The sequence below is a fragment of the Girardinichthys multiradiatus genome, chromosome 21 (genome assembly GCF_021462225.1).
Source record: "Girardinichthys multiradiatus isolate DD_20200921_A chromosome 21, DD_fGirMul_XY1, whole genome shotgun sequence".
Taxonomy (NCBI): Eukaryota; Metazoa; Chordata; class Actinopteri; order Cyprinodontiformes; family Goodeidae; genus Girardinichthys; species Girardinichthys multiradiatus.
The window spans coordinates 12965349-12980114 of record NC_061813.1 but is presented as its reverse complement, the minus strand read 5'-3'; the positions used below and the strand labels follow the sequence as shown (position 1 = coordinate 12980114).

Here is a 14766-nt window from a genome sequence, read left to right as displayed (position 1 = left end):
AATGATCCTTGTGCGTTTTTCAGTTGTGGAGTTCATGGCTCTATCAATTACTGCAAGTTAAAAAGTAATTTATACACCAACTGTAACCACATACACACCTTTCAGAATGTTTCACTTTTTTCCCTTAAGGTACCTGGGATCATCAAGACGTTTATTGCAGCCATGGTTTTCACTTTGGAATGTTAGTATTCTTGCCAAGCCCTTGTATTTTAAATCATGAACGCTGGCATTACGCAGTTGAGACCCGCAGAGCTCTAAATTTTCTCATTTCTTTTTGTGACCTCCTTGATGAGCTGCAGTTACACTCTTGGAGTGATTTTGTATGTCTGCTGGGACACAAAACTACAGTTCCATATTTCCTCTGTGTGTGATTATCACTGTGGTTCACTGGAATCCCCAAAACCTGGGTTTTAGGACTGTTTATAGACATCGCTGACTTTGTCTCGTATCAATTCTTCATTTTCATTAGATCGGGGCATGATGTGCGTGATTTCATGTTGTCATAAAGGTTAAGAGATTATTTTGTTGATCTTGTGAGTCAAATCAGGATCATCCCTGTGAAAGGCTTGTGAAATCGGACCAAATATTGCATTTTCACAAAGAGCCAGGCTGGTTTGGATAGCTTTTTTCCCTTAATAAATGAAATCACCATTTAAAAAGCTGCTCAGTTATGCTCTACTTTCTGACATTCCACAGGCAAAAATACAGGTGTATGTTTTTTTTTTATTGAGGTGCGTGATGGTGCAAGAGAAATCTCTCTGTGTTAGATGCATGTAGTTTGCAGGTAAGGGAGAGTAAGCCAGAGGCAGCACAGCCAGACAGATGTCAGAGGTATACAGAGTCAACTGCAGTGTGTCTATTTTAAATATAAAACTAAATTGTAAAAGTAGGCATTTCCCTTAACTGATGAATGGATCATGGATCTTCATGGATCTCCTACTCTGCATATTTTAAATGTTTCAGACCTTCTACACTAAGTTTTTCCTTCATTAGTGAGCCTCTGTACAACAGCTCCAATCTTCTCTGTGACCCTGCCCATCTCACACAATAATGATGAGGCAATCTAAAGATCATGAACTCTTTCTGGCGGATCAGATGCAGTCTGCAGTCTCTGTGGTGTTAGTTCTCACCTGTTCCTTGTTGTTTCCATGTTGTCACCTGGTAAAATCAGAGATATGGTGGCTGAGGACAAGATGGACAACATGACCAGGATGGTCCTGGTTAATGCTTTATACTTCTGGGCTGCTTGGAATGAACCAGATGTGACACTAGGGGGGCTCAGTTTAAACTCAGCAAGGTAACTGTGAGCAAAACATGGAACATAACAAACAGGTTTGTTTTTTTCATTGTATTGATCATTAATATGTAAAATATGTTCAAATCTATTTGGTTTTCTTTAATTATGATAAGCGGAAGACGACGAGTACGAGTAATTATGAGTGATTCTTTTGTTTGTCTGAAACCTTTTGCTGGATAGATCCTGGAGATGCCTTACGATGGGAAGGAGCTGAGCATGCTCATCTTTTCTACCTGAAGAGATAGAAGATGATACAGGGTCTGGAGAAGGTAAGATTCTCTCAGTCACACAGGTTGGTGAAACTCTTTATTCATACTGATACATCTGATGATTGATATATCGTCCATCAAGCTGGAAAAGCATCTAACCTATGAGAAATTTACAATATGGACTCGTTCAGACAAGATGAAACGCCGTGAGGATGTGAGGTTTTCTCGGTTCAAGATGGAGGAGACGTTTGGCCTGAACAAAGTCCTGAGAAGCATGGGCATTGTGGATGCTTTTAATGAGTCAAAGTGTGACTTCTCTGGTGAGACATGTAGAAGAAGGCCAATACATGTTTTTAGACGAGCTTGGATAAACAGCTGCGCACAGACGCTGCAGCAATGACCTCTGTCATGTTTTAGATTTAGGCCCCAGGACGCCAATTTATTGCTCTGTACTCTCTGAGGGAAAACTACGGTGGCCGGGGGGTGCAAAACACTTTTACAAGTACCGAAACAAATTTACATTTCAGAAAACAAATTTACATTTCAGAAAACAAATTTACATTTCAGAAAACAAATTTACATTTCAGAAAACACTTTTACGTTTCAGAAAACAAATTTACATTTCAGAAAACAAATTTACATTTCAGAAAACAAATTTACATTTCAGAAAACACTTTTGCATTTCAGAAAACAAATTTGCATTTCAGAAAATCAACCGGAAAGGGAATGTACCAACCCGGAAGTCAGCCTCAGGGGCTGCATCCTTCGAAGGCCGTATTTGTAGGCCGATTACGTTACAGCTGTCCCAATTCATGAATCATGACTCCCTCAAATGCTGCCGACAAATGTGTCCTTATTTTGCCCGATTTAAAGGATGGGTCGTGAGTATCCTTCGCGGCCCATCATTTCCCATCATTCATTGCGGGTCGAAGCGGATTGGTCAAGCAGGGGAAGCCATGGCGGACCATAGCAACAAAAGCTGTGAGTAAATTGTGGAAAATTACACTTTCTGTGACACAAATTAACTTCTACAATGTTTTTAGTGCGGGAATATAACTATGTAGACGTGAAATATCTGCTTGATTTATCTAGACATCGCTTAATTTCAAACGTGCTCCGACGTTTTCGGAGTTTTCCGTTCCCGGCGTAGTAACCGGCTCGCCTCGCCAGCCCTACCGGCGGTGAGGTGAGATAGCCCGGTAGAGATCTGACCGGACTATCGGCACCAAGCTCCCGCTGGCAGTCATCACAGTGAACGTTTAACACAAGTGATTTCTAACAGTTTATGTTATTATTTTAATTGTTACTTTGGAGATATATTATGTGTGTACATTATTATTATTATGTTCATAACCAGTGTGGGAAATAAAATGTATAACCAATGTAAGTATAAGACATTGTGGCCTGTAGAAGTGTTGTTGCACAAACCTGGCCTTGAGTGTGGTGAAGCAGAAAAATACTGAAGAACTGTAGGAGTAGGAAAAGGATGTGAAAAAGATTAACGGGCCAAGCACTCCCTTCTCATATCAGCAGAAAAGCAGAGTGCAGGTGCTGGGAGACCGGAACATGTCCTAATATGGTAGGCAGGAAAATGTGTGTACGTAACTATATGTGTGAAAAAACTGTAAACAGGGGCGCTGCCCATTTTCATGTGTTTTAATAAAAGCCATGTGCCCAGTGAGAAGCTCCGAAGTCGTCTCGGTGTTTGTTTCAACATTACTGAAAATCGATTTAACATTTCAGGCGATATTAAGGTTAACCAGAATAAATGGACAGTTTTATGTAATCCAACTGTATCGCTGGAGAGTGTGATTGAGAATAAATAAGCTTTTCAATATAAATTTTTAATGAAGAAATGTGCCATATGTTTTAAGTTTATTTATAATTCAGTTAGCATTATAATTTCTGATTCCAGGTAAACCCGACGAGGAATACACCTCCAAATGTAAGTGAATCTCAGTAAAGAAGTGAAAAGTTTGAAAGAGCTTGTTTTAGACATTTGCATAGAAATATTTTCTTCAAATGAAGACAAATGTGAAATTAAAAAAGGCTTTATTTTTGCTCTGATATTAAGCAAGATGTTTTTTTTTTTTTTTTTGGGTATTTTCATATTATTTTTTTTTTTTTAGGTACAAAGGAGCAGACGGGCCAGTTTATTAAGCTCAGGGGTGAGAACCACCACCTTTTTACTGGAGCTAAAAACTCAGCCACCGTGGCTTGGAGGTACAATAACAACATTCTTTGCAGTCAGTTTCTGTCCAGTTTCAGTAACTCCTATCTTTCTAACTTTCATAAATATCCATCCAGTGATTAACATCCTTCTTTCGGTTTAGGACAATTCTGGAGAAGATGGACCAACAGGGGAAGGTCACCCCCTTTGCAGGACAAAACAATGTGGGACAATTTGAAAAAAAAAAAAAGAATTTAGATTATGTTCAGAAGTTCTCATGTCACACACAAATACAAAAATATTTCTAAATGTTTTATTGGCTTCTCTGTTTAGTCAATTATTATTTTTTTTCTTATTCCATCTAACTTTAGGATTGTAAGTATCCAGGGTCAGGATGAAAAGTCCACTGCTGCTACTTGGCCCTGGTTTGTCCTTATGGATGAGGTGTTGGGACAGAGGTCTTCCACAACACCTCCTGTCCTGATTGCCTCCATCCCTGAGGACACTCCAGGGCCAAGCAGAGCGGTGGGCAACCAGATGGAGAAGGAAGACAGTGAGCCAGCAGGAAGGGGTCAGAAAAGAAAGAGGAACAGAGATGAGGAGATGATGGAGTTGATTAGGGAGGACATGAGGGCACAGAGAATGGACAGACTGTTTTCCAAAGAATGGCACCAAAATAAGATGCTACATAAGAAATATTAAGTTTTGTTCAGATTGTTTCTTAAAGTTTTAAGGTGTTCTAATAAATTTCAAAATTGTTTTTGTCACTAATGTTATTTACATTTGATCTAACAATACATCAACTTCATTTAAAGTTATAAACAGAATTTATTATGAAAAATACAAACAGCACTTTAAACAGAATGGGGGAAGAAAACATTCAAACAGATCAAGATTACAAGAAACAAAAGGCATAAAATAAAACTATGTACAAGTATTTACAATGGTGACAGCAGGATCAACCTGAGTGACCAGTTCCTGGAAAAACCTCTTCAACAGAACAAAGAGGCAGATGTCTTTCTGAACAGAAAGTCTGGAGATGTGGCTAAATCTCTCGCAAGGTCAGAGACTTGGATGGACGCTTCAACTCAGATCTGTGGTTAGTCTTTCTGGATGGTGAGCGAAGCATCACACAGGTGGTCTGCAGATGTTTGTGATGCCTCTCTCCGCTGTCCACGTCATCGTCCATCAAGTGGGTTTAAAGGGCTGGCTGAATTGACTGCTGCCACATCACTAAGAGGTAATCGGAAAAATGCAGAATTAGAAGATGGTGCTCACAAAATATTACAATTAGTTATACCCCTCAAACATTAATCACATCTATAATATTATACTTGGCTGACACAGTAGTCATGTTCTGGTGGTACCTCCTCCAGGGTGGACACCTCAGCTGAAAGCTGGTCCTGCCAGAGAGCACCGCTGACTGCCTCAGTCCAAACCTCACCCTCATCCTCTTCTACAGCCTCCTCTGGGTCATCCTCTGGGGCCATGACATCCCCAGCACCAAGGCAGATGTTGTGGAGGATGGTGCATGCTGTTATGACCTGAAAACAATTTAAAAGAGGGTGCGTATGTGTATATATTATGTATAATGTATATATAAAATGGATCTAGGTCAAAACTTACGTGAGGTACAAAGGTGTCATGCACCTCCAGCGCTTGCAGGAAGATGGCCCTGAATCTGGTTTTCATCATTCCAAAAACACGCTCTATTATAGAGCGTGTTTTTGGAATGATGGCTGTTAAAGCGCTGGGCTCCTACATCTTGTCTTGTCCTCTTGTAGGGAGTGATGAGGGGGAGTGGATATTGGAGGCATGGGTACCCTCCATCAGCAAGGATAAAATGCCCTGGAGGAGGATAAACTGTACAGTGGACTGTGGCGGAGCACCCTAGAATCATGCACTGACCCAGGCCAGCCCACATACGTGTCAATAAAATGGCTCTCAGAAACTGCTTGCAGGATTATGGAAGGGAAGAGTTTCCTGTTCCTGTAGCACTGACCATCAGGGCTGCTTGGACACCTGAAGCGGATATGGCAGCCATATATTGCACCCACAGCTTTAAGAAAAGCTCTGGCGTGCCAGCCCTGCAAACAGGGGTATTTAGAAGGTAGATGACCTGGTGACGAATAGCCACGATCTCTGTGGACGATGCGATGGACAGTAGAGCGAGGCATCCCAAACACTCTGCAGACCACTCTGTAGGATGTGCCACTTGCCAGCCAGAAAAGAAAAACCAAGGTCTCAATAGTAGCACCCATCCATGTCGCCTGTCCTGGTGCAAAAGATTAAGCAGCACTGCCAGAGACTCTCTGCTCAGCTGAAAATCAGGCCTGGTGTCCTCCTGGTTGAAGAAGCGTTTCAGGACTGGGACACTCAGGTTGATCCTGCAGTAAAGGGGTCTGGTCTAGAAAAGGGAAGAATGGAGATGGAAAAACACGTTATTTTTAAGGCATGCTTCTGGATATTATAAGTGATCAAAGCAAGTAGATACTAATACACCAAAAACACTGCATTATTATATAATTATCTAAGAACAGCCAGAGGGGATCAAATACTTTATAATTCCCATCTATCTTAAAATTGAAAGTTGTTGTTTATAATATATATATATATATATATATATATATATATATGTCAACATACATTAGCCATAAAGTTGCTATCTCTTTGTTTATTGGCTAGTTAAATCAAACATATTTTTTACCTGAACATGATTGTCTCTGGATTGTACCTGGAATCAGAAATTATAATGTTAACTGAATTATAAATAAACTTTTAAAACATGTAGCACATTTCTTCATTAAAAATTCATATTGTAAAGCTTATTTATTCTCAATCACACTCTCCAGCGATACAGTTATATTACATAAAACTGTCCATTTATTCTGGTTAACCTTAATATCACCTGAAATGTTAAATCGATTTTCAGTAACAATTAAAATAATAACATAAACTGTTAGAAATCACTTGTGTTAAGCTAGCTCACCTCACCGCCGGTAGGGCTGGCGAGGCGAGCCGGTTACTATGCCGGGAACGGAAAACTCCAAACACGTCGGAGCACATTTGAAATTAAGCGATGTCTAGATAAATCAAGCAGATATTTCACGTCTACATAGTTATATTCCCGCACTAAAAACATTGTAGGACTTAATTTGTGTCACAGAAAGTATAATTTTCCACAATTTACTCACAGCTTTTGTTGCTATGGTCCGCCATGGCTTCCCCTGCTTGACCAATCCGCTTCGACCCGCAATGAATGATGGGAAATGATGGGCCGCAAAGGATATTCACAACTCATCCTTCAAATCGGGCAAAATAAGGACACATTTGTCTGCAGCATTTGCTCGGAATGATTCATGAATTGGGACAGCCTTCGTCGCCGCGCTGTAACATAATCGGCCTACAAATACGGCCTTCGAAGGATGCAGCCCCTGTGGCTGACTTCCGGGTCAGCCTCGGCGTTGGTACATTCCCTTTCCGGTTGATTTTCTAAAATGTAAAAGTGTTTTCTGAAATGTAAATTAGTTTTCTGAAATGTAAATTAGTTTTCTGAAATGTAAATTAGTTTTCTGAAATGTAAATTTGTTTTCTGAAATGTAAAAGTGTTTTCTGAAATGTAAATTAGTTTTCTGAAATATAAATTAGTTTTCTGAAATATAAATTAGTTTTCTGAAATGTAAATTTGTTTTCTGAAATGTAAATTTGTTTCACATCTTGTTAAATTGTTTTCTGAAATGTACATTTTTTTCGCATCTTGTTAAATTGTTTTCTGAAATGTAAATTTGTTTATGAAATGTAAATTTGTTTTCGGAAATGTAAATTTGTTTTCGGAAATGTAAAAGTGTTTTCTGAAATGTGCGAGCTGTGGCAAGAAGGTTTGCTGTGTCTGTCAGCGTAGTGTCCAGAGCCTTGAGGCGCTACCAGGAGACAGGCCAGTACACCAGGAGACCAGGAGACGTGGAGGAGGCCGTAGGAGGGCAACAACCCAGCAGCAGGACAGCTACCTCCGCCTTTGTGCAAGGAGGAACAGGAGGAGCACTGCCAGAGCCCTGCAAGATGACCTCCAGCAGGCCACAAATGTGCATGTGTCTGCACAAACAGTTAGAAACCGACTCCATGAGGATGGTATGATAGTTGTCCCTATCATTTGATAGGGACAACTATATACATTTTACATGACATATACTATAGCACTTGTAGCCGTGGCTAATTTGCAGTGCTTGTCTCTAATTATATGTTTATAGATATATGATTTGTAATCATACAATGTTTCTTGTCTTAACTGGGAGAGGAATGTCTGGTAACGAGGAGCTTTATCTGTCCAAAGTCTCCCACAAAACATTTGTGGATGTGAACGAGGCGGGAACTGAAGCTGCTGCTGCCACCACTCCAAAAGGAATATATTACTGTATTACGTTGTGTTCATTCTTCAAAGCCGACCACCCTTTCTCTTCTTAATCCACCATAACCGCACCCTTAGTATTTTCTTTGCTGGCCCCTTCTGCTCCGCTTAGTGAGATTTGTGTCTGCATGATGAAAGGTTGCATTTAATGCTGCTGTTCTTTAGTTAGAAAGCGTAGAGGGCAGCAAACGTTCATCCAGCTGGTCAAATATATTATTAGCATGCAGAGCATGAAGACATGGTGCTTGAAATATGTATAATTGACTTTAATCAGCCAAATATTGCATCAAAGCAGTGGATGATTGTGATATTGCACATATTGATTTTACAATGATGATGAACTGTCACCTTAACGTGGTGGAGGGGTTTGAGTGCTCAAATGATCCTAGAGGCTATGTTGTCTGGGGCCTAAATGCCCCTGGTAGGGTCTCCCATGGCAAACAGGCTCTAGGTGATGGGTCAGACAAAGAGTGGTTCAAGAATCCCTCATGAAGAACACAATATATCGAGGCACGTGACGTCGCCCGGTACTGCGGAGCCGGGGTCCCACCCTGGAGCCAGGCCTGGGGTCGGGACTCGTCGGAGAGCGCCTGGTGGCCGGGTTGCTCCTCGCGGGACTCGGCCGGGCCAAGCCCGAACGAGAGACGCGAGGCCATCCCCCAGTGGGCCCACCACCTGCAGGGGGAACTGTGAGGGACCGGTGCAAAGAGGATTGGGTGGTGGACGAAGGTGGAGACCTCAGCGGCCCGATCCCCGGATGCTTAGTCTGGCTCTAGGGACGTGGAATGTCACCTCGCTGGGGGGGAAGGAGCCTGAGCTTGTGCGGGAGGTCGAGAGATATCGACTAGAAATAGTCGGGCTCGCCTCCACGCACAGCGTGGGCTCTGGAACCCATTTCCTTGAGAGGGGTTGGACTCTCTTCTACTCTGGAATGGCCCACGGGGAGAGGCAGCGGGCTGGTGTGGGTTTGCTTGTTGCCCCCCAGCTCAGCAGTCTCGTGTTGGGGTTTACCCCAGTGGATGAGAGGGTCATATCCCTGCGCCTTCTTGGCGTCCCTGTCGGGGGTGCTGGATAGTGCCCCTCCCGGGGACTCCATTATTCTGCTGGGGGACTTCAACGCCCACGTGGGGAACGACAGTGACACCTGGAGAGGCGTGATCGGGAGGAATGCCCTCCCCGATCTGAATCCGAGTGGTGTTTTGTTATTGGACTTCTGTGCTAATCACGGATTGTCCATAACGAACACCATGTTCAAACATAAGGGTATCCATCAGTGCACTTGGCACCAGGACACCCTAGGCAGGAGGTCGATGATCGACTTTGTTGTCGTATCATCAGACCTTCGGCTGCATGTTTTGGACACTCGGGTGAAGAGAGGGACTGAGCTGTTCACTGATCATCACCTGGTGGTGAGTTGGATCCGCTGGAGGAGGAGAAAGCCAGACAGACTTGGCAGGCCCAAGTGCATAGTGAGGGTCTGCTGGGAACGCCTGGCGGAGCCCTCGGCCAGGGATGTATTCAACTCCCACCTCCGGGAGAGCTTCGACCAGATCCCGGGGGATGTTGGAGACATAGAGTCCGAGTGGACCATGTTCTCCGCATCTATTGTTGATGCTGCTGCCCATAGCTGCGGCCGTAAGGTCTGCGGTGCCTGTCGTGGCGGCAATCCCAGAACCCGGAGGTCGACACCGGCAGTAAGGGATGCTGTTAAGCTGAAGAAGGAGTCCTATCGGCTGTGGTTGGCTTGTGGGACTCCTGAGGCGGCTGACGGGTACCGTGAGGCCAAGCGTGCTGCGGCCCGGGCTGTGGCAGAGGCAAAAACCCGGGCCTGGGAAGAGTTCGGTGAGGCCATGGAGAAGGACTACCGGTTGGCCTCGAAGCGATTCTGGCAAACCGTCCGGCGCCTCAGGAGGGGGAAGCAGTGCTTTGCCAACACTGTTTATAGTGGGGGCAGGAGACTGCTGACCTCGACTGAGGACATTATCGGGCGGTGGAAGGAGTACTTCGAGGATCTCCTCAATCCTGCCATCATGCATTCCGTGGTGGAAACAGAGGCTGGGGACTCGGGGTTGGACTCTTTCATCACCCAGGCTAAAGTCACCGAGGTGGTTAAAAAGCTCCGCGGTGGCAAGGCTTCGGGGGTGGATGAGATCCGCCCTGAGTACCTCAAGTCTCTGGATGTTGTAGGTTGGTTGTAGGCATGGTTGACACGCCTCTTCAACATTGCGTGGCGGTCGGGGACAGTGCCTCTGGACTGGCAGACTGGGGTGGTGGTCCCCCTTTATAAGAAGGGGGACCGGAGGGTGTGTTCCAACTACAGGGGGATCACACTCCTCAGCCTCCCTGGAAAGACCTACGCCAGGGTATTGGAGAGGAGAGTCCGACCGATAGTCGAACCTCGGCTTCAGGAGAAGCAGTGTAGTTTTCGTCCCGGCCGTGGAACACTGGACCAGCTCTATACCCTCTACATGGTGCTCGAGGGTTCATGGGAGTTTGCCCAACCGGTTCACATGTGTTTTGTGGACCTGGAGAAAGCATTCGACTGTGTCCCTCGTGATGCCCTGTGGGGGGTGCTCCAGGAGTATGGAATCAGGGGCCCTTTATTAGGGGCCATCCGGGGTCCCTGTACGAGCTGAGCAGGAGTTTGGTCCGCATTGCCGGCACTAAGTCGGACCTGTTTCCAGTGCATGTTGGACTCCGGCAGGGCTGCCCTTTGTCACCGGTCCTGTTCATAACTTTTATGGACAGGATTTCTAGACGCAGCCAAGGGCCGGAGGGGGTCTGGTTTGGGGACCAGTGGATTTCGTCTCTTCTTTTTGCGGATGACGTGGTCCTGCTGGCCCCCTCTAGCCAAGACCTACAGCATGTGCTGGGGCGGTTCGCAGCCGAGTGTGAAGCGGCTGGGATGAGGATCAGCTCCTCCAAGTCCGAGGCCATGGTACTCGACCGGAAAAGGGTGGCTTGTCCTCTTCAGGTTGGAGGGGAGTTCCTGCCTCAAGTGGAGGAGTTTAAGTATCTCAGGGTCTTGTTCACGAGTGAGGGAAGAATGGAGCGGGAGATCGACAGACGGATCGGTGCGGCTGCCACAGTAATGGGGGCGCTGTGCCGGTCCATTGTGGTGAAGAGAGAGCTGAGCCGAAAAGCAGAGCTCTCAATTTACTGGTCGGTCTATGTTCCTACCCTCACCTATGGCCATGAACTTTGGGTCATGACCGAAAGAACGAGATCCCGGATACAAGCGGCTGAAATGAGCTTCCTCCGTAGGGTGGCCGGGCACTCCCTTAGAGATAGGGTGAGGAGCTCGGCCATCCGGGAGGGGCTCGGAGTAGAGCCGCTGCTCCTCCACATCGAGATGTGCCAGTTGAGGTGGCTCGGGCATCTATACCGGATGCCTCCTGGACGCCTTCCTCGGGAGGTGTTCCAGGCACGTCCCACCGGGAGGAGGCCCAGGGGACGGCCCAGGACACGCTGGAGGGACTATGTCTCTCGGCTGGCCTGGGAACGCCTTGGGCTCCCCCTGGAGGAACTGGAGGAGGTGTCTGGAGAGAGGGACGTCTGGGCATCTCTGCTGAGTCTGCTGCCCCCGCGACCCGGTCCCGGATAAGCGGAAGACGGCGAGTACGAGTACGACGAGTACGATGGTTAGGTTTAACATATTGTGCAGCTCCACCTCTGCTTAATAAGTAAATATTGCAACAAAATAATTGGTACTTCTCTTATTATTAACCAGCTCTCAGCTTTTAGCTCAGAAGTAAGAAACAAGCATTTGATCCTCAACAAGCTTTGATTTAAACATGAAGGCCAGAGTAAAGTTATCAAGAGAGAACATAGAAAAGACCCGCTGGAATAAAGTTCTTTGAAGGGATGAGTTTAAAATTGGATTATTTGGACACCAGAACAGAGGACATCTTTAGCATAAACAATTACAGTACATCACTCCAGGAAAAGAACCTCGTCCCACCTATTAAGCATAGAGGAGGAAGTGTCATGGTTTGGGGATGACTTGCTGGGCATGAATATTCTCAATATATAATATTAACAAAATTAATTTAAAATACTACAAATTTAACCTAAAATACAATTAGCAAAAAATAAATGTAAGCCCTAAATAATAACCAAAAATACTTGTAACTACAGATCAAAGTTTTTCCTTCAGGCCCTTGTACTAAACAAAGATTTGGATGAATTTTAATACAGTTATGGCAAAAACTAAGTAGCAGTGGCTGCTTCCATTAGATTTAGGAGAGAAGGTAGCAAGCAGAAGCTGCTTATCAACTATTATAATAATATTATTAATCATCAACAAGTATGACCACCTCTATATAACCCAATGCCAAGCAGGAAAGATGGCATCAGTGACTTTTGAGATGTGGCTTTTGCTGCTCATCATTCTGGAAAGGGTCAAATGCCATTACCAAATAATTTGGAACAAAGAACAATGAAAGAACAATGTTCTTTGGACTGATGAGAACACACAAGAGGTCATAACACACCCCGCCATGTTTAACAAAAACCAAACATGTCATACCGGCTCTATAAGCACGGTGGTGGAGGAGTGATTATTTTGGTTAGTTTTGAAGCTACAGGACCTGGGCACCTTGCAGTCTTTGTGTCCGACCTAAACTTCTCTGTTTACCAAAGCATTCTTGAGTCAAATGTGATGATTCCTCTATAGCGACATGGAAAAACAACTACTTAAAGTTATTGCTGCTAACAGTGGCTCTATAAGTTACAAAACCATGGGGTCTACTTACATTTTCCAGTGACTTAGTTGACGATCATAAAAACATAATTTCCCCATGACTAAACCTCTATGTGGCAGACTATACATTTTAAGCATAAGAAAAGTTGAAGAAACATTTATTTAAATTGGCTTCCTGCAGTATATGAAGCTGATCATATAAACAGGATTTAAGCATCTCAGCCATTGATACGTCCACTGTGGGCATCAAGGACATTGTAAGTCTATGTGACAGGCCCAATATATTATTGGCTTGTAGAATTTGTATGCATGACACTTCCAATATTGCAGCCAACCAAATGTTGCATGCAAACAGTCATTTGAGATTGTGATTTAGCACACATGGATATTGCGACGTCGGTCTGATCTGGTATAGCTCAGATCTAGTATCAACCTAAAATCAGTTTTTACCAAAATGTCCCTGCTAAGTTTAGTGTAGCATCTGACAAGACTAATTGGATGTATACATGCATACAGCATAGACCCCACAAATATCACTTTAATAGTCTATTACTTTTTTTGTGGGGGGTGTTTCACAGCACTGGCTGACTTATGAATCTGCGTGAGATCAATACAGTTCCTTAAAAAAGTATTCATACCTTTCAAAAATGTTTTATTGGGAGTTGTTTGTGATCGATCATCAGAATGTAATGTATAATTAACTGAAAGGACAGCCCCCAATGGTCAACTCTTTTTAGAACCCCCTCTCAGCTGCATTGGTTTTAGGGTATGTCTCTACCATCATTAGACATCAAGAAATTAACATTTTTCTGCTTTGTAGTCAGCCAGTGGATATCTGTAAAAATGTCATTCTGAGATTTTGCTACAAATTCTTAAATGGATTTAGGGCAGGAGTTTGGGAATTTCTAACACATTAATTTAATTTGATATAAAAGCACCCACTGGTTGTATGTTTGCAGTTGTTGTCCTGTTCTAGCCTCAGGTCTTTTCCAGCCTCTGACAGGTTTTCTTCCAGGATTCATGTGTCGTGACATATGCCTTCAGTTTGTGTATGATTGATTCAACACTGCTCCATTCAATGCTCAAAGCTAATGATAGTGTTTTATAACCTTTAAACTTCATCCCTTATCAGTCTGCTGTCCAAAACATTGGCCTTAGTAAAGCTGTTTGTTAGCTGATGTTTTTTTCCTCAGAGCAACCCTCTGAGGACTTCCCAGAACAGCTATATTCATGCTTAGATTAAATAAAACAGAGGTGGACTCTATTTCCTAATTAGGCAAAGCAAGACAAGTTTATTTATATAGCACATTTTCAGTAGCAAGACAATTCAAAGTGCTGTAAAAGAAAAAAAGAAAAATAGACATAATAGAGTACATTACAGTGGCATAAAGATAATTAAAAACATTAACGAACACAAATAATTAAAGAGAAAAAATTTTATAATTAAAATACGATGGCAGTAAAAAGATAAAAAAATAAAAAATTAATGAGAAATGATTGAAAGGAAAATGAAAGGAATGTTGGACTGCAAACTAGTTCACCTCTGAAGGCAGTAGGTTGCACTTAATGTTATTTAGTTTATCAGAGTATAGGAGGCTGAATATAAATGCATTCGGAATTTTATTTATATACATATACTTCCTTTCTCTTCATAATAATGAACTTCTTTGTGTTGGTCCTACCCATACAATTACTGTAAGAATTATGAAGTTTAGAGTTGTCATCTGTAAAAATGTGAAAAGATTCAAGGGGTTATTACAAGGCACTGTGGTTAGTCTTTGTGATTGGTAAGAAGGTAAATAAACTTAAACAAGTTACAATGACGTATTTTTCTCCAACATCTACAGAAATGTATACAAACAACAAGAAAATGCTGTGAATACCATGCAGTCCTTGGTAAAAAGTCTTGCTTTCTGGACAGAAATCACGTGTGTAACCTGTCCCGCTGCGGTGCTACAGCGCCCCCGTGTGGTTGTCCTAAAA

The 14766-nt window shown here is 43.4% G+C and overlaps 1 pseudogene; it reads left to right on the top strand.

Annotated features, from left to right (window-relative positions):
- Positions 1-1148: 1148 nt before the first annotated feature.
- On the top strand, positions 1149-8193 carry LOC124858490 (annotated as a pseudogene).
- Positions 8194-14766: the final 6573 nt, after the last annotated feature.